The sequence below is a fragment of the Macaca thibetana genome, chromosome 7 (assembly GCF_024542745.1).
Source record: "Macaca thibetana thibetana isolate TM-01 chromosome 7, ASM2454274v1, whole genome shotgun sequence".
Taxonomy (NCBI): Eukaryota; Metazoa; Chordata; class Mammalia; order Primates; family Cercopithecidae; genus Macaca; species Macaca thibetana.
In genome coordinates this window covers 163259316-163283392 of record NC_065584.1, presented here as the reverse complement: position 1 = coordinate 163283392, position 24077 = coordinate 163259316, and the positions used below count along the sequence as shown (strand labels likewise).

The 24077-nt window shown below is 47.8% G+C and overlaps 2 protein-coding genes and 1 pseudogene across 2 annotated transcripts in view; 1 reads left to right on the top strand and 2 right to left on the bottom strand.

Moving 5' to 3' along the window:
- SKIC8 (SKI8 subunit of superkiller complex) overlaps positions 1–24077 on the top strand; it is a 421718-nt gene that overhangs the window by 313023 nt on the left and 84618 nt on the right. The window lies entirely within an intron of this gene.
- PSMA4 (proteasome 20S subunit alpha 4) overlaps positions 1–24077 on the bottom strand; it is a 231304-nt gene that overhangs the window by 148044 nt on the left and 59183 nt on the right. The gene's annotated exons all lie outside the window — the stretch shown is intronic.
- LOC126959315 (RWD domain-containing protein 1-like) lies at positions 18160–20013 on the bottom strand (annotated as a pseudogene).

The window sequence follows — 24077 nt, the reverse complement described above, 5'->3', positions numbered from 1 at the left end:
ACTATCAAGTGTGGTAGGTAACAGGTTAGTTGGGAGGAAAAAGGCGGTTTAGTGGAGGGAGCTCCAGTCTGGCTATTCAGTAGCCTAGTCTTCACCACTTAACCACCTAAGTAACTTCAGGAAGTCTCCTCCTCTCTCTGGCCTCAGTTTCCCCATCTATGAACTTAGAGCGTTGAACTAGATTAGCCCTCCCCAAGCCATATGTCACAGAATTCTCAAGTTATGTCATGGAAAAGGGGTTCCATTGTCTACTCAGTCTGAGTTCTGACCAAATGCGGTAACTAATTTGAGCTCAATTGAAAGGCAGCATTTAAAAGCTCTGAAACATCTTGTGGAAAAGATATCTCCCTAACATCTTTGGCTTTGGAACCCTTTTGCTGTCGGGTGAATTATACCATTTTAACGTCTCTGAAATCAGGGCTGTGTCTCACAATGGCTGTATCTTCGAGTCTTTCAAATATGATTGTTTTGAGATGGAGTCTCGCTCTCACTCTGTCGCCCAGGCTGGAGTGCAGTGGCGGGATCTTGGCTCACTGCAAACTCCACCTCCCAGGTTCAAGTGATTCTCCTGCCTCAGCCACCTGAGTAGCTGGAACTATAGGCACACGCCACCACACATGGCTAATTTTTGTATTTTTAGTAGAGATGGGCTTTCTCCATGTTGGCCAGGCTGGTCTCGAACTCCTGACCTTAGGTGATCTGCCTGCCTCAGCCTCCCAAGGTGCTGGGATTACAGGCATGAGCCACCACACCCAGCCTCAAATATGGTTTAGTAATAGCTGTCAATCTTGAGTGTCAACTAAACACAGGCACTAAGTAACTTAATAAATTAGTATTTAGTTAGTTTTTCATTATTTCCAGTAATCCTGAAACTTAGGGACTATTATTATCCCCACATTGCAAATGAGAAAACCGAGTTGCAGGGAGATTAAGAAACTCACCTGGGATCACATGGCTAATAAACAGCAGAGCTGGGACTTATATCCTGATGAGGCTGAACTCTTTTTAAAAAATTATTATTATTATTATTTGTACAGATGGGGTCTTGCTGTGTTGTGGGTCTTGAACTCCTGGCCTCCAGCGATCCTCCTGCCTCAGTCTCCCAAAGTGCTTGGGATTATAGGCATGAGCCACTGTGCACAGACAAGACTCTGATCTCTCAGGCCCATCTGGAATCCTGTCTGTGATCCAGTGACCATGAATGACACACGGCACGGTTCTCAAAGGCCTTGAAAGTACCATGTTCCTTTAGAAAGAACAGACTCATAAATGAGCAGAACCTTTCTAGCACTGGCAGAAAACAAGACAGTGGGCCTCTGAATGCACCCAGGCTAGCATGTGGAGCAGCAGGGGAGTGGCAGTGGGAGGCAGGCAGGCAGGCATGGAAGCAGAGGGACCCGGATCTGGCCTTCCAGCAAGGGGTTTTATGAAGTGGCTTTGCTGGGCAAAGGGGAGATCAAACAACTGACCCACCTAGGACTACACCCTAGACGTGGATCCTGCCCCAAACTTTGCAAAGCCTTTCCCACTCTGACAGTCCTCAAGGCACACCTGTGAGGGAAGCAGGTAGCTTCACTGCCCTCACACACCTAGGTGAGGATGCAGAGGCCCAGGGGAAGTAGAACCTAGAAATGCCTCCTTGTAGCTGTTTCTCACTGGGGTCTACACAGGCTGTCTGTTCTCCCAGCTCCAACATGCAGGAAAAAAGCAGACATTGCTTCACCTTGGGATATGGATTTCTAGGCCAACCTGTTTCTGATGATGGCAATTACAAAGTCCATCCCTTCCACTTCCTTGTGTCCCTCAACAGCCTGGTGGCCCTGCTGAGTTCCTAACATCCTGCTTCCCAGAGAAGAGCTGAAACTCATTCCTGTTGAAGTATCTCTGTCTGTTATCAGCTGCGTTCCTCACGCAAGAGGGATTTGTGTCTTGCAAGGGAAGGAAGCTCTTATATTAAACCAGGCACGTTTTTCAAACTGTAATGTGCATACCAACTCTGGGGGATTGTGTTTAAAATGCTGAGTCTGATTTTGCAAGTCTGGGCAGGGCCCGACATTCTTGCATCACAAGCTCCCAAATAATTCTATGACTGCTGGTCTAAGGACCACACTATGAGAAACAAAGACAGTGGTTTGATGGAGAGCCTGGGGCTGAGATGTCTGAGCTCTGCTTCAATGCCTTCTTTCTATCTAGCTGACTTCGGGAAGCTACTGACCAACTTCTACTCTCAATTTTCATCTGTAGAATAAGAAATGTTTTTAGTAATTAAGAAATACCCAAATATTAGTAAATACTGAAAACAGTAGTAACTTTCTAGTAGAATAGTTGAGAGGATTAAATGAAAAAAGTACATACGAGGTACTTAGCTCAGAGCCCGGCACTTGGTAAACCCTCACTAAATATTAATTAGCAGCTATTATTAGGGGGAGTTGAAAAAGCTAGTTTGGTAGAATCGCAAGCACCAGGAAGTCATCAGGGAGGTGGGAAAAAGGGATTCTTTCTGGCACCAGGAAGGTAAAGCTATTCTTACTCGGCCTTGGAGCCTTGGAGGCAAGGTCCCCTCCTGTCGTTCACCAATGCTGCCCGCTGGTTTCCCTGGAAAGAATGAGAATCCTGGGTCATTCTGGGCAGCGGTGACAGGTCCAGCCTCCTGTCTTTGCAGCTTTGTCTTCTCAGCAGTGTCTCTGTGGGTTTTTCACTTGCTTACAGCCACCCTCGGCTGCTTCTTCTTAAATCATCTCCACATCACAGAGGGTTGGGAGCCCGCCTGCATCTCAGGGGCTCCAGCTGTCTCCCGTGGAATATGAATAGCACTGTCGAGCTGTTTGTCTTGTTGCCTTTGCAATCTGCTTTCTGCACAATGTCTAGGTTGAGCACATTTGCAGGCTCAGTGAAGCCGTTATTTTTCTTGGTGACATTTTCTGGCAGCAGTCTAAATTCATGAAGAGCTGAGGACAGCCTTTGCCTATGCCTGGAAATGGGTGGCCTACTTCCCCATTGCCATCTGTGTCTATTTGTCCCTGGACTTAGACACAGACTCATTCACACTCAGACCAAAGAATCCCAGCTCAGTGGAGCTCAGGTGTAGCCCTTATCAAATTGAAAGGTACATGGGATGCCCCAGGGATCTTGTTAAACTGCAGACTCAGTAGGTCTGGGGCCAGGCCTGAGAGTCTGCATTTGTAACAAATTCTCAGCACCATCTCATCTGAGGGTGCTGATCCATGGACCAACCACACTGAGTACCCTAGTGGTTCTCAAGCTTCATCCTGCATCAGAATGACCCATAGGTCTTATTAAAATACAGATTTCTGGGCCTTTTCCAGTCTGATTTGGAAGGCCTAGGGTAGAGTCCAATATTTTGCATTTCTAAGAAGTTCTCAGGTGATACTAATGCTGTTATTCTAGGGACTGCACTTTGAGAACCATTGTTTAGTTTCCTGACCTTTCCATTACCTTTATTATTATTCCTTGAGTTCTGTGACTTTCTTCAAGTTCTCCAGTCCTGACCACTTGCCGCAGTTTAGTCCTGCTGAGTACCTCCAGTCTGTCATATCTATAACTGACAACGCCCCAACTTGGCCAATGACACTTTTGTGTTCCTTTTGGCCTCTGTCTTGAACCCGTTGCCTGGCTTGCTTCACACTCTGCAAACTTGCCAGCCTCATTTTCTCACCCACAGCTTCTCCTGGTCCTTTCAGCCTGAGCCCTAACATGGTATCTCCAGCATTGGTCTTTGTATCACTGCTCTGCCAACCCCAGCCTTCCTGCCCTGGGTGAGGGGTCCACTCCTGCCCTAGGCACCCCCCTCTTTTTCTGGCTCCTCTAGGGGCACCAGGCAGCTGTCAGGGTCCTGGCATGCAAGGCTGTGCCCAAGAGAAGCAGAAATCATGGCGCTAATTAAACCAGCGTGGACCCAAGTCCCTGGAATTCAGGAGGCTGTCCTCTCCCACCCACCCCAACAGAGCCCTGCAGAGGCTGGAGTGAGTTAGTTTGACCTTCTGGATTGATGCAGTTAAGGAGATGGCTGTGTCGTGCTTTGTTTAACAGGACTGGTTTCTGGGCCTGGCCCAAGGCTAGGTTGGCTTCCACGTCCCAGCCCAGCTTGCTCCCTTGAGCCTCCCCCTGGCCAGTGCCCTCTAGGGGCCAGGGCTAGTATGTTATTGCTAACTACTCCGAACTCCTCTGCCTCCTCTGAGGAACCCGGGGACAATTCCTCTGACCTTTCCCTGCAAGCTCCATCTCTGTGAAACTTGGTCTCACAAACTAGCCTTTCTTGCTTGGAAAATCTGTGTTTGAAGTCAGAGCAGAAAAAAAACAAACAGGCTTTTCAGGGCCCTGCTTGTGGCAAGTAAGTGACAGCCTGAGGGCCTGGTAGCCATACCTCTGTGACTAATAATCTTTGGCCTCAAAGATGTAATTTTCTTTCTCTTCCTTGCTATAGCTCCCAAAGTTCTTTCTCACCTATATGACAGCTCTTGCCTCAATTATTCTAGGTCGTCTTCCTGGAGTCTAGCACACGGGAAGGCCAAAGGCTTGGTATCAGACTGGCCTGGGTTTGAATCACAACTCCATCACTTTCTAGCTGTGTGACCCTGGGCAAGTGATTTAACCTCTCTTAGCCACAGTTACCTCATCTGTAAAATAAGGAACATAGTACCCATCACCTCACTCCTAGGGACAGTCCAGGGAGAAAGTGAGAGGATGTGGTGAAGCACCTAGCACAGTGGCCAGTACACAGGGGTCTTACTGGTTACCCCCACCCAACCCCAGCACCCTCCAAGGGGTTGGGCTTCACACAGCTCAGTTTTTCAGACAATAAATGAGTGGATCAGGCCGGGCGCAGTGGTTCACACCTGTAATTCCAGCACTTTGAGGGGCCGAGGCAGGTGGATCACTTGAGTTCAGCAGTTCGAGACCAGCCTGGCCAACATGGCGAACCCCTGTCTCTACTAAAACTACAAAAATTAGCCAGGTGTGGTGGTGCATGCCTGTAGTCCCAGCTACTCAGGAGGTTGAAGAAGGAGAATTGCTTGAACCTGGGAGGTAGAGGTTGCAGTGAGCTGAGATCGTGCCACTGCACTCTAGCCTGGGCGACAAGGCGAGACTCTTTCTCAAAAAAAAAAAAAAAAAAAGAAAGAGAGAAAAAGAAAGAAAGAAACGAGTGGATGGGATTCTAGGCTGGTTTGGTTCCTTCCTGGCTCTAACTTGAGTGAGAATAGCAGAGTGGACTAACAGACAGTACCGAGGAGAGGACCTGAAACCCAGGCCCGGCTGAGCACCCCTCCCAGCCTGTGCGACCCCAGGGAACCCACCTTCCCTCTCTCTGCCTTGGTGGTGTCATCTGTAAATGAGACCACTCAGTTGTAAAACCCAAGTTCTCTCCAGCTCCATGATTTGAAAATAGCTACTAATAAAATCAATAAACATGTCTAATTTTTGACAATTTTTGTCAGTGAAAAAAAAAAGGAATAAACACGTCCTGGCTGGTGGCTGGGACTTGTGTGAGCACGTGGAGTTGCTAGGGTGGGTTCTGGACCCTCCTCAACCCTTGCTCTTAGTGAATGCTGAAAACTAGGACACAGTTCCTCCAACCCTAGGTCACCCTTCCATGATTCTGTCTCCATCGCGGAATTCCTAAGCCCTTGACTTCCAAATCATGCTGTTACGGTGTCTGTGTTTTTCCTCTTTCTCATCCAAGAGCTGTTTCCTGGTGAGTCGGACATGTTGAGCCACATGTGGTAGAGCAGTGAAAGGTTCCAGAACCTGTAGGTGGTCCCTCCCCAGTGGGCTTGTAATCACTTCCCGGATTCCAAAGCCTCATTATGTGAAATCCAAGCTGGAAGCCCCATCCAGAGTTTGCCTCTCCCATCTCAGCTGTCAGCGGGTGCTTGAATTGTTTAGAACTGTTTGGAGGGAGGTGGGAGGACTGAGGCTCAGGAAGGTCTGTTTGCAAACTGCCCCCCAACGCCCCCCCCAACTTCTCCTTGTTAAAGTTGGCCCTGGTGGAGTCTCCTTTGAGAGCAGTGGTCTCATCCTCTGGTGTCCCTGCTGTGGGCCTGCCAGCCTCACTGGGCTCAGAGGCGGAGCATTCGACTTGGGCCTAACTCTCTCACTGGGGTGGGGGCTGTGGGGCAAAAGGCGGGGATCTCAGGGAACAACTATTATCTTACTTGTTCACATTATCAGAATTAAACTTGAAATGAATCTAGACATCTTGTTGTACCATTCCTTCCTTAATATCTTCATAAAGAGGGACTGAACACCTCCTACAACCCAGAGCAGGTGCTATGGGGAGCTTCAAAGAATTATCACATACTAACCCTGCGCTTTAGGAATGAATAATGTAGAGACAGATAGGAGGTAGTCCGCTTTCTTTTTTTTTTTTTTTTTTTTTTTGAGACAGAACCTCACTCCGTCACCCAGGCTGGAGTGCAGTGATGCAATCTTGGCTCACTGCAACCTCCACCTTTCGAGTTCAAGCAGTTCTTGTGCCTCAGCCTCCTGAGCAGCTGGGACTACAGGCGCGTACCACTATGCCTGGCTAACTTTTGTATTTTTAGTGGAGATGGGGTTTCATCATGTTGGCCAGGCTGGCTTGAACTTCTGACCTCAAGTGATCAGCCTACCTCAGTCTCCCAAAGTACTGGGATTACAGGCATGAGCCACCATGCCCAGCCTCCATTTATTCTTTTATGTATTGGGTCAACAATCTGTCACTGAGCCCTGCTTTGTCTCTTAGCTCTCAGGTATAAATGGATGTTTTTTGAGGGAAGAGGGAGGACTGAAGCTGAAGAGATTCTGATTCTATATGTCTACTCCCTTCTTGGGGCTAATGCAAACGGGGGATGTTGAGATGGGAAAATGCAGCCCTTAACCTGGGGTTGCACCAAGCCTAGCACACAAACAACTAGAGATGAGGCAGACTCTTTTAAGTGCCTTTATAAGGCAGAAAAAGTGAACTGGGAGTGTATAGGAGGCAAAGATCACTCCCAACTGGGGAACCCAAGGTGGCTTCCTGGAGTAGGCCACTAGCTGTGCCTGTAAGAATGAGGATAGGATTCCTTCAACTGGAGATGGAAAGTAGAGAATTGTAGGTACTTATAGATAATGGCAATGTGTAAGAAAACCCATGGAAAGGCTGGAAAAAGCAAGCTGTGCTCAGGAAACAAGTTCATTAGAAATTAAGCAGGAGAGACTATCCTCCTCTACTGAATAGCTGTATGGTCTTGGCTGAGTCACTTAAATTCTCTGGGCTTTACTGCTTTGTGTATACAATGGGGAAAAGGCAGACAACTCCTGTGAAGTCCCCTTCCTTCCTTCCTTCCTTCTTTCCTTCCTTTCTTCCTTCCTTCCTGCCTGCCTGCCTTCCTTCCTGAACAAGACTAAGTAGCTGCCCTCATGGAATTGGGAGGAAGAAAACAATAAATAGGACAGGCCGGGCATGGCAGCTCATGCCTGTAATCCTAGCACTTTGGGAGGCCAAGGTGGGAGGATCACTGAGATGAGGAATTTGAGACCAGCATTGACAACATAGTGAGGCCTTGTCTCTACAAAAAATACAAAAATTAGCCAGGTGTGGTGGCGCACATCTGTAGTCCTAGCTACTTGGGAAGCTGAGGCAGGAGGATTGCTTGAGCCCAGGAGGTTGAGGATGCAGTGAGCTGTCATTACACCACTGTACTCTAGCCTGGGTGACAGAGCAAGACCCTGTATCAAAACAAAAGCAATAACCAAATAATAAATAAAAGAGAAAGTGCTAAATGCCTTGGAGAAAAATATAGGAAGTGGAGAATGGGTAAGATAGCAATTTAAGCAGGATGTCAAGGCCAGGTTTGGTGATTCACACCTGTAATCCTAGGACTTCGGGAGGCTAAGGTGGGAGGATTGCTTGAGCTCAGGAGTTCAAGGCCAGCCTGGGCAACATAGTGAGACCCCCATCTTTATAAAACAATAGAAATTAAAACAAGATGTCAGGAAGTTCTCACTGATAAGATGACAATTGATCAACAACCTGAAGGAGATGAAAGAGGCAGCCATGTGGACATATGGGGAAGAACTGTCTTCTGGATAGAAGAGACAGGGAGTGCAAAAGCCTTGGGGTGGTTGCAAGCTTGGTGTGTTCAAGGCCCAGCAAAGTGGAAAGCATGGCTGGGATAAAGAAGAGTAGATCTGCTGGGCGTGGCAGCGCATGCCTGTAATCCCAGCACTTTGGGAAGCTGAGGCAGGTGGATCACCTGAGGTCAGGAGTTCGAGACCAGCCTAACATGGTGAAACCCATCTCTACTAAACGTATAAATTAGCCAGGCATGGTGGCAGGTGCTTGTAATCCCAGCTACTTGGGAGGCTGAGGCAGGAGAATCGCTTGAACCCGGGAGGCAGAGGTTGCAGTGAGCAGAGATCGCATCACTGCACTCCAGTCTGGGTAACAAGAGCGAAACTCCATCTCAAAAAAAAAAAAAAAAAAAAAAAGTAGATCTCCATGGAAACTGGCTCCAGAAGGATGTATAAAACTGGTCCTCCTTTTGCCAGGGTAAGTTTCATTGTGTAATCAGAAATAGCTTGATTGGGCTGGTTAGCAGGAAGCACTTTCAACGCTAGCATTAGCAGCTGGCCCGAGTGCCTGGGGTGCCTGGTGCACCTGGGGGCAGTGATTGGCTGGTCCAATTGTCTGAGAGCCTACTTCCTGATGCACCGACTGCAGGGATTCTCCAGGAGCTCCTGCCCGGGACTCAGTTTGCAGCTGTCTTTGGAGCATAGCAGGGTATAGCACAGTGTCGCCCATGCCGCAGCAGCAGGCCTCTGGCACTAATGCTGCTACTCTTCTCACTGGACACTAGCCCTGTGCTGATCCTCAGTAAGGACACAGGACAGTGTGGGGAGAAAGCATTTGACAATTTAACAGAGCCCTGCTTCCCAATCCCCAATATCTCCTTTTGCCCCTGGCCTGGGAAGTTATTCCTTCCCTCATTCGACTAGCCAAAGGGTCCCTCGCTTGCTACTCAAAGGAAGCAAAGACTCATCAGAGCTCCAGGAACAAAGTAACTTTGGCTTTGGAGTCACCAAGGCTCAGGGATATCTATGGGGCTGAGAGATGAGGATGAGTGAGGATGGGGCTCTCAGGTCCCAGGGGAGAAACAAGATTATGATTGGGAGGTAGGAGAGGAGGCAGAGGAAGAGAAAGACTGCAGATGGTGGGGTCCCTTTGGAAGGACATTGTGGATGCTGCGGCCCTTCCAGGTCAAGTGCACAAGCAGAAGGGGTCACTGTGGGGTGTCCAGGCTGACTGGGGTCCCAGAGAGCATTCCCCAAGCTCTGGGTCCTGCTTGATGCTGGCTCCGTCTTATGGTCCTGTGTGCTCAAGAATGGGCTGGATGTGGACCCTGGGAACCCAGAGGCCAGACCACTGGGCTTCGGGGAGGATAACAATGTCAAACCCCCATATTAAGAGGAACAAATATTTATTACGTGCAGCATTCATTCTATAGCACTACACTTGTACTACCTCATTTAGTCCTCACAACAACCCATTACAGGAGGCACTATTTTTCTTCCCATTTTACAGATGAGAAAATTGAAGCCATTATGAGGACAAATAACTTACCTAAGGTCCCAGGGCCAGCAAGAAGCATGGCTGGGATTTGAACCCAGACAGCCTGGTTCCAGAATCTATTCTCTTAACAGTTCCTAACATCCACCCCAACCCCCTTAACTCTCCATAAACCTTCCCAGAGTTTACATGCAATCCCAGGTAAAACAGTGAAGCGGAATCCCAAATTGACTACGATTACATTTCTACCACCTTCTAAAATGGGGCTCACTAGTGACATTTAGTTTACTTACAGGCTAATGAAGAGTGTGTGGACTAAGATTTCTCCCCATTGTGATAGACACCCAGAACTTGAGTACCTCTCCTGCTATTGTTGCTGCTCCTCCCACAGTCACCACCATTAGATCACCTTCCATGGAGCAGGTCAGGAAATTGAGCCACCGCACCTAGGGCAAGAACAAAGGTACACCCACTACCGGGAATAGGGCTTCCCTTTTCCTGCTCAGGGGTTTCTGGTTCTTGGTCTGAGCCATTCTAAGTGGGTGAGGTTGAGGCACTTCTCACTGACTCCAGCGGAAGGCTTCCTGGGATTGACTGGAGGCATCCATCACCCCATTCATTCAGCCTATTATGCCCGCAGCTCTACCCTCATCTGGAAAGAATGAAGGCAGAAAAGCCCTATGGTCCCCTAATGCAAACCATTTGTGGAGTCAGAAGGCAAATGGATGTAATTCACATGGACATTCCAGCTTCTCTTTCAAGAGCCAGTGGTCAGTGTGGAGAGGGCAGGGTGTTTTTGCAGAAAAGGGACATTTCTCGTCAGACTGGACTCATTCTCCCGTAACATCCCTGGACCTCTTTGGGAAGCTGGGTCTGATCCCCTCTCGGTTCCCTCCAGATGAACCATGTGTGTGTACAAGAGGTCAGTGTTTTAGAAATTCCAGTTGGACAACTTTGGCACTGTCTTAATTTCTTACAGGTCACAGCCCAAGATACAACAATAGATTCGATATACCAAAGAATACTGAAAGGACACTTCAAAGTTATCATCCCATTTCTGCAGATTGTAAACTCCCTGAAGTCAGAGGTGTTTATAATTGGTTTGATCTCCATGATCTAGCACAACCCTATGAAGAGTTTTATCTCAACTTCCTTTCCAGCCTCTATTTCTCTATATGTCTCCTGACTGCCTGCCATCCTGCCACACCCAGCCTCTTTCCGTCCCTTGTAGACTGCCAAGCACTCTTGTGCCACAGGACCTTTGCACATGCTGTATCCAGTTAACCCCCATTACTTCTGAGCTCTTAGCTCAATTATCACATGCACAGGGAAGTCGGCCTCCCAGACTAGGTCAGTTCCCCCATTACAGATTCACAATACATTTTGTAACCCTCTTTGTTGCATCTGTGACAGTTGTTATTTTATACTTTTTCATATGAGTCTTTGGTTAGTATCTGTCTCCCTCTCCACATCGTCAACTCCATGAGGACAGGAACTGTGTCACCATCTCCCCCACTGCCTTGCCCAGTGCCCAGCACCTAGTAAGTATGAAATGGTTACATCAGCATTTATTGGGCACCTGGTACTGTGTACCAAATGCTGAACAGCTCTGAAAAATAGATAGTAGCCTTCTTTTACAGATAAGTAAACTGAGGCCTAGAGAAGAAAGGAGACGTGCTCAAAGTCACACAGTGGCAAGGGCCAGAGGCAGACTGATTCCAATTCTTCTGACTCACACCCCAGGATCCTTTCCATCTGTGTTGCCACCTACATGTCTACTAATATGTTGAAGGATTAACCTGGTTATTTGGGATGGACAGCATCGGCCTTGCATGTAAATTTATAGACAGAAGAATTATTCCAATGTGAATTAGCAGAGCCCTTGCCCAGGAAAGGAGGCTGTCTGGGTTCAACTCCAGGCCAGCCCCTCACTGTTCAGCTGGGGGCAAAAGTTCTCCACCCAGACAGTGAGCTGTGCTGGTTCTCTCATGCCTTCTGGGCCATGAACTCTGAGGGTGGTGAGGCAGGCATTTCCTGGGCCCCCAGTAATGTGCCTCTCAGTTATGCGATTTCTAGGGCAGGCCACATGCACACCAACTGCACTTTGGGAAACTGCCCCAGGTCCCGGTTCACAGAATTGCCAGGAAAATGACAGCTCTGAGTCCACATGAAAGGCATTCTTGGAAAATGTCTCTCCACCCTCCTCCTTCCCCAGCTGGAGAACTTTTTGCTGTGAATTGTTGCAGCAACAGCTGGGATCAGTTTGAGAGGAGGGAGCTGGGTCTCATTTCTTTATTGCTCCAATGTGTGCAGAATCAACTCTATTCTCCAGTAATTTCCCTTCTGTCCACCTCCCCATGTAATGAAGATGCCCAGAGAAGTGGAAACAGCAGACAAAGGGCTTTGGGTTCCCTGGACTCTCCTGCAAAGCTCCCCTGCCACATTCCAGACCCGATAACAAGTACAGAGGACGGGGGGGAGGGACCGTGGAGTCTGGGTTGTAAACGTCTCCCCTGCACCAAGTTACCAGGAAGTGGACAAAGAAGCAGCAAAGGGGCAATTCCTCCATGTTGTCTGCACATCCCAGCAGCGACGGCCACGGTCATCACTAACAAAGATGCACCCGTGGCGGTGGGTCTGGACAGGAGGAAGTGGAAAACGGTAAAGTAAGGCTGCAGACTTTCAGTGGGACATGAAGCTATATCGTATTTATTAAGCTTTTGCTCTCAAGTGGAGTTTTGTTTTTGTTTTTTTGGTTTTTGAGACAAAGTTTCGTTCTTGTTGCCCAGGCTGGAGTGCAATGGCGTGATCCTGGCTTAACGCAACCTCCGCCTCCCCGGTTCTAGCAATTCTCCTGCCTCAGCCTCCCAAGTAGCTGGGATTACAGGCATCTGCCACCATGCCTGGCTAATTTTGTATTTTTAGTAGAGACCCAGTTTCTCCATGTTGGTCAGGCTGGTCTTGAACTCCTGACCTCAGGTGATCCACCTGCCTCATCCTCCCTAAGTGCTGGGATTACAGGTGTGAGCCACTGTGCCTGGCCTGTTTGTTTTTTTTTTTTTTTTTTAAATAGACACAGAGTCTTACTATGTCACCCATGCTGGTCTCCTCAGCCTCTCAAAGTCCTGGGATTATAGGCATGAGCCACCATGCCCAGCTTCAAGTGGAGTTTTGTTTGCACTGAGCCCCTTCAGGGGAGCAGGGATGAGTACCTTCTCACACTTCAGGGATTATATTTCCAACAGCTCCAGTTCTGTAGAGTAGCGCTGTCATATATACATTTCTTTTCTTTTTCTTTCTTTTTTTTTTTTTTTTTTTTAAGAGAGAGAGAATCTCGCTCTGTCACCCAGGCTGGAGTGCAGTGGCACTACCAAGCCCACTGTAACCTCCGCCTCCTGGATTCAAGTGAGCATGTCTGGCTAATTTTTGTATTTTTAGTAGAGACGGGGTTTCACCATGTTGGCCAGATGGTCTCAAGCTCCTAACCTCAAGTGATCCACCCCCCCTCAGCCTCCTAAGCGCTGGGATTACAGACGTGAGCCACTGCGCCCAGCCTCCTGTAGACCTTTCTGCGTGGGATGGGAATGTTCTGTCTTTGAGCCATCAGTAGAATAGCCACCAACCGCATGTGGCCACTGAAATATGGCTAGTGCAACCCAGGAACTGAATCTTTACATTTCGTTTAATTTGAATCAAGTTAAATAGCCACATGCGGTTAATGGCATCTTATTGGATGCTGCAGTTCTAGAGTTTGGCTACTCAAAGCGTGGTCTGATGACCAGCAGCATCACCTGAGAGTTCATTAGAACTAAGCTCCACCCCGGGACTATTGAATCAGACTCGTTTTAACAAGATCCCCAGGTGCTCTGTGTGCACATTAACATTTGAGATGAGTGTCTCTGGAGCACTGCCAAGAACAAAGGAGCAGCAGGTAAAAAATAACAAAGAAGAAGAAAAAAAAGGCTGCTGGATTGGGAGAACAGCTATCACAAATTCTCTGTACCTTTCTCATAGAATTCCCTCCACACTCATTTAGGGTATACTAATGCTTGCTTTGGACACAATTCCAACATCTTTGGCTATAGTGTGTTATTTTCCAGCCTGCAATATATTAGAAGCAGCAGTATAGAAGCAGCTAGAGGCACAATTAGAGCATCTTTACCACTACTGCAAAGTGCTACATGAATGTAAAAATGCTGATTGCCCATGCCATTTTAGAAGGAGAGGTCTGGAGCATCTCTCCAAGACTGTATTAGAATTTCTTTACTAGCATTCTGCAAGCCAGGGCAGGGTTCCAAAATTTCATTTTTAAGTACATGTTAGTGTCTGGTACAGATAATAAAACACATGCTGCATGCCGATGAAATTTAATGTTCAAGCTAAATAATAAAATGTTTTATTTATGGGCAAATTTTATATCTCCCCATAGGGAGATAAGTTAGTGTGCAAGCCCTTCCCACTTCTCCTAGGTCTGATGCGAAGCCAGCTTGTCTCCCTTTGATATCCCAGGGGAAAGACAGGGGTTGGAGGGGGTGGCGGGGTGGGGGTAAGGTAAGGAATACAGGGAGAGAAGGCTCTATACTTATTAGCCTGGGTACAATGTGGCTGAATGACAATTTTACTGGGGTTTCGGTGTAAGAACAGTGGAGGAAGCAGTTAAATAGGACTACCTTTCTGACCTTGGCCGAGTCTCAGTTGTTGGGTTAGGTAGGATTGATGGAGAGGGTTGTATTTGAGAACTTAAAAAAAAAAAAAAAAAACTCTAAAGAGACCACAGATGATTATGATTATGCTAGGAAGGATTCCTAGACCTTACTAGACCTTATCCTTACCAGCTTGCTCTTTCATTTCAGGATTCAATCAGCAAATGTTGATTAAGCTCTTACCATGTGCCAGGCATTGATCCTACGTAATGGGGATAAAGAGCATGAAGCAAATCAGAGGCCTTGTTCTCAAGGAGCTTGCATTCCAAGCATGTGTTATGGGACATAAACATGTGCACAAGTTATTTGGGGAAGTGAGAAGGGCTATAGAGAAGATAAAACTGGCAGAGAGGTCTGGCAGTGGTCAGGGAGGGCTTTTTAGAAAAAGTCACATTTGGATTGAGTCCTGAGATTTCATGGGAAGGAGGCAGCCCCTGAAGGTCTAGACGAAGGGCATTCCAAAGAGAAGGACCAGCAAGGGGCCGACAGCATGTGTCACCACATTCCAGGAAAGTGGGGGAGTGGAGTGAGACAGGGTGGGGGTCTGGAGGAGGGGGAGACCATGCAGGGCCATGGTAAGGTGGTGGAATAAGCTGTGTCTCAAGCAGAGGAGTGATATTGTCAAAGCTCACCCTGGCTGAACTGTGGCAGTTTGGGGAAGAAGCTGTTGTATTCCAGGTGACAGACAATGGTGGCTTGACTGGGGGCAGTTGTGGAGGTATAAGAAGAGGCTGGATTTAGGATATATCCTGCAAAGGGAGCTGATGAGTCCTTCTGATGAATTGGATGCTCGTGCAAGGGTTGAGCTCCGTTGTCTGAGCAAATGGGTGAATGGTGGCATCATTTGGAGGAGAAAACTAGTATTTTTCTTTCTTTGTTTTTTTTTTTTCTTTTCTTTTTGAGACGGAGTCTCGCTCTGTCACCCAGGCTGGAGTGCAGTGGCACAATCTCGGCTCACTGCAATCTCTGCCTCCTGGGTTCAAGCGATTCTCATGCCTCAGCCTCCTGAGTACTGAGATTACAGACATGCACCATCATGCCAGGCTAATTTTTGTATTTTTAGTAGAGATGGAGTTTCACCATGTTGGCTAGGCTGGTCTCGAACTCCTGCCTCAGGCTATCTACCCACCTCAGCCACCCAAAGTGCTGGAATTACAGGTGTGAGCCACCATGCCTGGCTGAGAAAACTAGTATTTCTTTAAGTTTGAGATGCCATTAACTATCCAGGAGGAATAATATTTAGGAAGTTGGATGTGAGTTTAGAGCTCTTAGAAAAAGGCAGGGGTTGGAGATTTTTTAAATGTGAGGGTTGTCAGCACATAGAAAGTGTTGAAGCTATAGGAATGAGAACAGAGAACACTTAGAAAGGGATAAGAGAGAAGACTGAGCCCTAGGCATACTACCCTTTAGAGAACTGATGGAGGAGGAGGAACCAGCAGATGAGACTAGGAAAAATGGCTGGAGACGAAGGAGGAGAAGCTAGTGGAATTTGTCACCATGTCAAATGCTGCTAGAAATTTGAGTAAGATGAAGACAGAGAAGTGATCTGTAGCTCTGGGCTGGTATAGGTCACTGGTGACTCTGAGAAGGGGCTTTTTAGAGTCAGCGTGGATAGAAGAGCCCCATTAGAGTGTACAGAGGTATTTACGTATATACCAAGGACACCAAGAAATGAGTAACATCAGTTGGCTCCAGGGGGCGGGAAACCAGGTGGCTGGGAACAGGAGTGGAGATAAACTTGCTTTTCATCATGTGTTTCTTTTGTACTATGTTACAAGCACCTATTCACAATGCCACAATGGGGTGAGGAAAGAATGGGCAGTAAAACAGAAGAGTGGGGACACCAAATATAGACAACTCCGTGGAGATGTGCTGGGAAAAGGAAAAGAGAAATGGTTTGATGTGGGGCCACACTAAGGTTTCCTAAGAGTATGTTTATGCATGGATGAGAGTGGTCCTGCAGAGAAAGACAGATGGACAGTGTGGGAAGGAGAGATCATAACTGCAGAAGCAAGATCCTTAAAGAGGCCCAGGTGGGGCTGACCTGAGACGGGAGTGAGAACAGACATTTCATCTCATGTGGCAGGAAGGAAGGTGGGGCTGTAGGTTTAAATACAGTGCGATGGTGGAATAGGCAGGGGAGATGCTGTGGTCATCATTCAGGGTGTCTGTGTTGGGGCGGGGAGAAGGTATTGAAGTTTCAAGAAAAGAGAATGGAGGCCTGGCCGCTACCCACTCTCCTGTTACAGCCACAGTCTCAGTTGCTGCAGGATGCCTGGGTGTCTGGGCAATCCGTGGACAGCAGTGAGGGCCACAATGACAGATTACGGCAGAGTAGAGCAGTGACCTGGAGGTTAGGGAGTCCATCTACCCTGCCTCCTTCACAGACAGATGTCTCCCAGCTACTCCTGCATAGCTCCAGTCCTGCTCACATTCTCTCACCAGCAGTACATCCGTGCTGTAAGGATGTTCAGGGGATGAGTGAAGAGGAGTCTGAAAGTGTCATTAACTGGCTTGATTGCACCTTGATCCAACTCTGCTAACAACTAGTCTTCCAAAATACAAATGGACTCTCATTGTACCGCATTCTCCTTCAGTAGTGTTTCACTTGATGAGGTCCTGCTAAGTATTATCAGAAAATCTACCCTGGCCAGGTGCAACAGCTCATGCCTGTAATCCCAGCACTTTGGAAGGCCGAGGTAGGAGGATCGCTCAAGCCTAGGAGTTTGAGAGCAACCTGGGCAATGGGTGAGATCCTTGCCTCTACAAAAAAATTAAAAAAAAAAAAAATTAGCTGGCCACTGATCTGTTCTGTCTCTACAGATTTGGCTGAGCTTCATTCTACTGATCTTTCCAACCACTTTATTCTAGTTGTCCCTCATGGTGGCAGCCCTTCTTGGGCTCCCTCGGGGTTGCCCCATACTCTGAGCATCCATGACTGTCCTTGGCTCCTCAATACCCCAAAGCCAACAACAGTCCAAAACCAACATCATATTGTCTCCACTCCATCATCACCAACCCAATGCCAATATCCAAGGCCAACACCTCAAATTCACCCATCCCCTTGTCCCATCAGTATCTCTCCCCAAAGCTATCTGGTCTGTTGCTACCAGCTGCTCTTCTGAATTCCTGGTAGTCCCAGTTCTGTCCCATTCTTGTATTCCCATGCTACTCTACCCCTACTCCCTAGTGGCCCCTCACCACCAAGAAGCATCCAAGGAGCCCAAGGACCACAGCCGAAGGTCCTCTCAGCCAAAGAAGAATCAAGGCAGGCCTCCAAATGCAGAGGAACCCAACTAGAAGGGAAGTATTTCCACCTTTTTCTTCCCAGAGACACTCCACCCCAAATTATCACACTTCAAGTTTATGACCCTAAACCTCAACTAGGCACTCAACACTGCCAAACAAACCTCAAACTGCCTTAGGAAATCCGCTTACCATTCCCTAGAGTGATCATTTCATACATTCTTTCCTCTTTAATTTGAAATTTTAAGTCAGTTTATTAAGTTCAACATGAAAACTATCAGAAGAATATCCTCAGCTTGGCATGGTGGCTCATGCCTGTAATAACAGCACTTCGGGAGGCTAAGGTCGGAGGATTGCTTGAGACCAGGAGCTCGAGACCAGCCTGGGCAATATAGACCTTGTCTCTACAAGAAATTTTAAATATTAACCATATGTGGTGGTGCACACTTGTAGTCCCAGCTACTTGGAAGGCTCACATGGGCCTGGGAAGTTGAGGCTGCAGTGAGCTATGATCATACCACTGCACTCCATCCTGGGTGACAGAGCGAGACCCTGTCTCAAAAAAAAAAAAAAAAAAAAATTCTCCTTATAATTATTTCTTCTTGGAGAAAAGGAAAGGAAAATCAAAACCCTCTGAGCATAGCCAGGATGCTGTGACAGTCAAGCCTCTCTAAAGATGGGGACAGTCCTCTGGTCAGTGAAGTCACTCTCTGGGTCAGCAGGATTGGAGTCTGGATCATCCTTCTCATCCTCCAGCTCAGGTCATCCATTTCCTGGAACAAAGACTTAATTTCTTCCACGTTGTTTCCAGCATCCTCCAAGAACTGGATATCAGATGTGTCAAGATTTGGATCTGTTTCAAGTAGCTGTTTCCCACTTAATTTATTTTTTCCTGCTTGTTCTTCCATCCATTTCTTTTTAATTTCCAAGCCTTCTGCAGCAAATTGGGACTTCCAATTTAAGACATTCTCCATTATAACAGGAATGCCATGGAATAATTGCTTTTCAGCTTATTTGGATTCTTTCTGTTTCTTTTTTTTTCTTCTCTTCTAGTTTTTTTTATCTGATCTACTTCTTTTAATTTTTCTTGCACAACTGTCACTACAGATCATCACCATACCAAGATTTTCTTCAGCCTGTAATGCTAAGAATTTTTAAATGTCTGAGACATTATCTTCTAGATTTTCTGAGAATGCTTCATAAAGGCAGGGTTTATCTGGGTATTTCTCCTTGTCTGTAAACTTGAGGGTAGTCTGGACAGTTTCATCATTTTCTCCAGCCTTAGATGTCACAGTAATGGTGAAGCTGGGTGAATTTCCTTTTTTTTTTTTTCTTTATTATTATTTTTTGAGACTTACTCTGTTGTCCAGGCTGGAGTGCAGTGGCACAATCTCGGCTTACTGCAGCCTCCACCTCCTGGGCTCAAGCCATCCTCCCACCTCAGACTCCTGAGTAGCTGATTCTACAGGTGCCCTGGTTTGGGCGGGTGGCAGTAGTGGCACCCGGGGAGCTCCCACCAGCTCCACGGAGTGTGCAGCCCCAGCCGAGCCTCCCTGCTGCAGCCTGCATTCTGGCAGCCACTGTCCTCAACAGCCCTGTACCCAGCACATAGGCCTGCAGCTGAGTGTAACCTGGGTGTGGTGGCTCACGCCTGTAATCCCAGCACTTTGAGAGGCCGGGGTGGGAGGGTCACTTGAGCCCAGGAATTCAAGACTAGCCTGGGCAACAAAGCAAGACCTCATCTTTAAAAATAATATAAAAATAAATGAGTGTATTGAATGTATAAACAATATCTTTGCCAACAAGGAGTGATGCCAAAAAGCTGGACACATTTTTTTGCAATGAGCGTATATTACTCTTACAATCCGAACAATCAGAAGAAAACAAATTATTTTTTATGGAGTCTCACTCTGTTGCCCAGGCTTGAGGGCAGTGACTGGATCTTGGCTCAATTCAGCTTCTGCCTCCTGGGTTTAAGCGATCTTCCCACCTCATCCTCTCGAGTAGCTGGAATTACAAGTGAGAGCCACCACACCCAGCTAATTTTTGTATTTTTAGTAGAGATGGGATTTCACCATGTTGGCCAGGCTGGTCTCAAACTCCTGACCTCAAGAGATCCGCCCGCCTTGGCCTCCCAAAGTGCTGCGATCACAGGCATGAGCCACTGCACCCAGCCAAGAAAACAGATTTTTAAAGTGGTGGTGACCCTTGGAGTTCTGCCTCAGTCCTCCGTTTTCTCATCAAATGGCCTCCCTGCACTCAGTCCTTTATGCCTGTGTTCCCCTCTCACGTGGCCACTGTCAACTCCCACAAAACTCATCTCCCCTGCTTCTCTTCAGGCCCAGGTAGCCAGGTGCCTGCAGGGCCTCTCCCCTGTTGCAAACATACCCGTCATCTCCAGGCCTCTGCCCCACCCTGCTCCACTTCCTCTTCCCCACCTCAGCGACCAAACCCTACCATCCTCCTTGTGCTCCAGCCAGCATCCTGGAGGCCTCTTGGACTCCCCTGGCCCATATCCACCCCACCACCGAGCCCTGGCCTTCCACCTCACATGATCCTTCCTCCCATCCCTGCTGCCACCACTGCCCGCCGTGGTCCTCTCGTTTCTCCTGTGAGGGCACCAGCTGCCCTGCCTCTATTCCTTTTTCAGCCAACCCATCCTCCACACTTTAGCCAGAGTCACCGTCCTCCAGTGTAAATAGGGTCACCTGACACCCCTTCTTAAATATCTCTATCCTCATAGTCTGCATGATGAAGTCCAAATTCCACTGTATGGGCTATTCACGGTTCTCTGCCTACCTCTCTATGTCCCAGTCTCCAGCTCCTCCCGTGCAGGGAACACCTCCAGGCCCTGTGTCTGCTGTTACCTCTGCCTGGAATGCCCTCTCCCTCTTACACTGGAAAACCACCCGTTACAGGGCTCTGTTCTGTGAAGTCTTTCCTCACCTATCCAAATGGAGGCGTGGTTCTCTCCTTCACATTCCCATACAACTGTGTACCCCCCTCCCCACCCCTGACTGTGTGCCCTCAAGGGCAGGGCCCTGTGCAGCCTCAGCACCTGGTGCTGGCCTGGCACCGAGTTGAGTACTCATTCCCTGAGAACCTGCATAAGGTGCCCACACCAGGCCTTCCCAGTGGCTCTCAAAATGAGACCATGTGGGACCTGGGAGGTAGCCATGGCCCTCGCGGGTAAAGATGGTGACCTCCTTCTTCTTGGCCGTGTCCCATTGCCCAGCACAAGGCCTGGCAATAGTAGGGGCTCAATAAACACTCACTGAGGGGACAGAGGCATACAGACATGAGTAAAATGAACGCTGGGGCTGAAAAGGTCCAGAGACCTCCTGCTAGCCCACATCACCCACATATGCCTCAACATTTCACAAAGGAGGAAGTTGAGGTGCCCCCAAGGGCAGGGACTTTCCCAAGGTGAAACACTGGATTCCTTCCTTGCCAAAAGACCAAAACCCAGATGTCCTTCTTCCCAAGATTTCCTCTCCAAAATCTACAAAGGCAAAAAGGCTCCAAAGAGCAGGTGGGGCTTATTGCTGACACCCCCAGCCCCATGCCTGAGCACACACTGTGGGCCAAGCTTAGTGTTGGTGTTCTCAGGCATTACTGCATGTGCTCCCACGTCGACATGAGGAGGGAGGCACTATTATTATCTCCATCTTACATCTGAGAAATTGGAGGTTCAGGCTGCTGAAGTCACATGGCAAGAAAGTGCAGAGGCCGGGCATGGTGGCTCACATCTATAATTCCAACATTTTGGGAGACTGAAGTGGGAAGATCGCTTGAGCCCAGCAGTTTGAGACAAGCTTGGGCAACATAGTGAGATACCATCTCTAAAAAAAAAAAAATATACATATACACACACACACACACACACACACACACACACACACACACACAGTGGTGTGATGGCATCCGCCTATAGTCCCAGCTATAGGAGGCTGAGGCAGGAGGACTGCTTGAGCCCAGGAGTGTGCACCACTGCACTCCAGCCTGGGTGACAGAGCAAGACCCTGTCTCCAATAAATAAATAAATAAATAAGTGCTGGAGACAAAATTTGAATTCTGGGCTGGGCGCGGTGGCTCACGCCTGTAATCCCAGCACTTTGGGAGGCCGAGCTGGGAGGATCACTTGAGGTCAGGCCAATATGGTAAAATCCCGCCTCCACTAAAAATACAAAGATTAGCTGGGCGTGGTGGTGCGCGCCTGTAATCCCAGCTACTCGGGTGACTGGGGCAGAATTGCTTGAGCCTGGGAGGCAGAGGTTGCAGTGAGCCAAGATCGTGCCACTGCACTCCAGCCTGGGCAAAAGACCAAGACTGTGTCTCAAGGAAAGAAAAAATTGAACTCTGTTTGGCATGACCCCAAGATTGGCATTCTCAGATTCCACCCTCTGCCCCAAAATGGCTTGGCTAGGAGTGCCTGAGGGGTGGGGCTGGCAAAGCAGTGCCTTCTACATGAGGGAGAGGGAGAAGGCCTGATAGGGCGATGGCCTCTCTGGGACCTGGTCCAGCACTAGGAAGCCTGAGAGGAAGGGGCCTCTCTTCCCAAACACTCTATGGCAACATGGCACAGGCCTTTCTCCACCCCTGCCTCTGCTCATCTCAAAATGTGGGGTGCATTTCAAAGGGGATAAACCTGAAGGGCTTCTATTCAGGTGAGAGAAAGGCAGGATCCAAGTAAGAGTCAGGTTACACCCAGAGATGTTCAAAGCTCTTGTCATGGGGCATGGGGACTCTTCTCCTCTATGCCCCATAGGCCCATCCAGTCCCTTCTCCACAAGCTAAACATGCCCATCTGTGTCCCCAAACCAGCAACAGTTGTTGGTTTTCAACTGGATAAAGTCCAGATCCCTTAGCTTGGCATTCAAGCTGCTCTGGGATCCCATTTTTGACTGTTTGTCCTACCTCATTCTCTCACTAAGCAAGCTCTTTGCATCATCAAGTTAGGCTGCTCACCATTCCTCTAAACATGTTTGCTGCTTTCCTGCCTCCGAGGCTTTGCCCATGCCTTTCCCCCTAGAGTGCTTTTCATTCCCATGTTCTCCTATTGAATCTTACCATCCTGGATGGGCACGGTGGCTCATGCCTGTAATCCCAGCACTTTGGGAGGCCAAGGCGGGCAGATCACTTGAGGTCAGGAGATGGAGACCAGCCCGGCCAACGTGGCGAAACTCTGTCTCTACTAAAAATACAAAAATTAGCCATGTTTGGTGGCGCACACCTGTAATCCCAACTACTCAGGAGGCTGAAGCAGAATTGCTTGAACCCAGGAGGCAAAGGTTGTAGTGAACTAAGATCGCGCCACTGCACTGGAGCCTGGGCAACAGAGTGAGAGGTTTTCTCAAAAAAAAAAAAAGGAAAGAAAGAAATCTTACCATCCTTTTAAGCCCAGGTGCACTGGCACCTTCCCCTTCCATAGAATTTTTTTTTTTTTTCCCTCTGTTAAATCCCAGGGCGCTTCACTTTGTACAGACCTGCTGACTCATGTGTGGATTATCTGCGTCTGTGCCCTTCTCCTAGATACTACATGTGAGGGCAGCAGCAGCCTCCTACTCATCACCATATCCCCCAAGGGCCATGTGCTCAGTAGGTGCTCTAGGAATGCCTATCGGACTGATAAAGGCATGAATGGACTCCTAAAATCAGTGGGAAGCATTTCTGATCCGGAGACACCTGCATTTTAACAGGGACCACCACTTGCCCTAATGCAGAAAAATTATCCAAAACTAGGAAATAAAGCAAAAGGAGTATTATGTGCCCTTTAAAAATCTCCTTAGAGTATGTCTGACTTACTATTTACCATTGGTTAGTGCCCAGACTTTGTAAAAATTGATGTTAACTGTAAAAATTGATGTTGCAAATAATTTCTATATACTTCAAAAAGAACAACCCTGATGGTTATGATTTGGTTTTCCTGCAGGACATTAAACAGTTTTGTATCTTACATAGCCATCTTAAGTAACCAGCATTCTTACTTAGCCATCTTAAGTAGTCAGCATTCTTTTTTCACTGACCATACTTCAATTTCTAATATCTTCCTTTAAACCATCTTTGCCATTCTGCTGGGTTCCCTCATTCATAAGTTAAACAAATCTTTCACTTGTGTTCACTATACGTTTATATAAGAGTTATGTCTTTTAAATTTTTGAAAATTATGCTTTGACACAACTTTGGGCACATTTAAAATCATCTGTGGGGCATTTAAAAGATACAAATCCCAGCACTTTGGGAGGCCAAAGCAGGCAAATCACTGGAGCCCAGGAGTCTGAGATCAGCCTGGGCAACATGGCAAAAACCTGTCCCTACAGAAAATAAAAATAAAAAAATTAGCCAGGCATGTTGGCGCACACCTGTGGTCCCAGCTACTCAGGAGGCCAAGGCAGGAGGATTGCTTGAGCCTGGGAGGTTAAGTCTGCAGTGAGCCATGATCATGCCACTGCACTACAGCCTGGGCAACAGAAGAAGACCCTTTCTCAAAAACAAAAACAAAGAAAAATACAGAAACCCAGGTTCTACCTCTGGGATTCTGATACAGAAACTTCTGGGTGGGACTTTGCTGCCTGTTT